Consider the following 1,392-nt stretch of genomic DNA (forward strand, 5'->3'; position numbering starts at 1 on the left):
GTGCAAGTTTCTAGGTTCACAGTTGAATTAATACAGTTATACAATATTGAACTCAGTATAAGCCCTGTAAGACATAAAAGTGAATGAGTTTTTAACCTTTAAACAAGATCTACGTTTCATTTTGGAATATATTGTTCCTTGCAGAAAGATTTATTGTTCTTGCTACTAACACTGAGATGTTGGCACATGCATCTCTAATCTGTATGTATCTGATTATTACTAATCATAATTGGTTGCACATGGATCCTTGGCACCTGTGTATGTCTATAAAGTCATCAGGTAGATTTCAATGGTAATGTTTATCGCCTCTACAAATTAACATGACGTAAATTTCCATGTATCCTCCTCAAATATAATACTTTTTTTTAATTTCTTGATTTTTGTATATGTGTGTGTGTGTATGTGTGTGTATCACACAGAACATCCCAAACCATCTTATTCAACTATGCACCCACTTCCCCGATGGCACCCTCCCATAGCTTCCCTCCCCCCACTAGAGCCCTTAGACTCTGATATCCCTGCTACTGTCTGCTGTGTTGTTGGCACCCCCAGCCGTTCCCCACTACTTGTCCTTCTGGTGAACCTAGTCAGCCTATCTAGAGGTCTTTGTTTTAGGAGGGTCAGCTGTTCCTCACCTAGCAGCAATCAGTTGTCAATATTCCTTTAGATAAGATTGGGGTCTGCTGTTCATTTTCCCAGTTCTATGCTGTGTTACTATCTGAGAGTCCCTTTGGCCACCCTGGCCAACAACTCAAAAGAAGTCCTGTCTGCCACTGTTCTTGTTATGTAGCCTTTAGCTATATACATGGACTCTTAAAGAAATTATATTGATCTCTTTAATCTTTTGTTATACTTTCCTTTGGGGTGTTTAAGACCATACAGGTGGCCCAGATAAACCAATTTATTTTTACTCTTAAGGTCGTTTGAGGATCTCTTCCTCAGGGGTCACATGGGCTTGGGAGGAGCCCCTGGCTCCTTTCTTTTACCAGTTCCACCTATGTGAAGATAAATCAAACGTCCTGCTTGACCATGGTTGGCTTCGCTTGAAAGTACGGAGGAAATGACCTCTGTGTTGACCCTCCTCTTTGTAGACTGGACACTGGTTCAAGTCCATCTGGTGGGGTCACCTTGGCCTCCTTGATCAAGAGGACAGGTGACCTACCACAATTACAGGGCATTTTGAGAGATGATCATAGCCCCCTGGAACTAGTCGACCTAGGAGGACAAGGAGCAAAAACTGTCCTTTATATCCCTCTGACCAAATTATTATAGGCCTCAAAGTACATTGTTAAACATCCAAGAAGGTTAGTTCCACCAGTCCGGTACTTTTAATTACTGTGTGTCATGTAGATAAATCTTGGGCAAAGACCAGTTGTTCTCAGATAAACCTTA

General features: G+C 41.4%; 1 protein-coding gene across 2 annotated transcripts in view; it reads left to right on the forward strand.

The window, feature by feature from the left end:
* Vwa8 (von Willebrand factor A domain containing 8) overlaps positions 1-1,392 on the forward strand; it is a 438,392-nt gene that overhangs the window by 424,867 nt on the left and 12,133 nt on the right. The window lies entirely within an intron of this gene.

Source organism: Nannospalax galili, unplaced genomic scaffold (genome assembly GCF_000622305.1).
Source record: "Nannospalax galili isolate Female #2095 unplaced genomic scaffold, S.galili_v1.0 scaffold386, whole genome shotgun sequence".
NCBI classification, from domain to species: Eukaryota; Metazoa; Chordata; class Mammalia; order Rodentia; family Spalacidae; genus Nannospalax; species Nannospalax galili.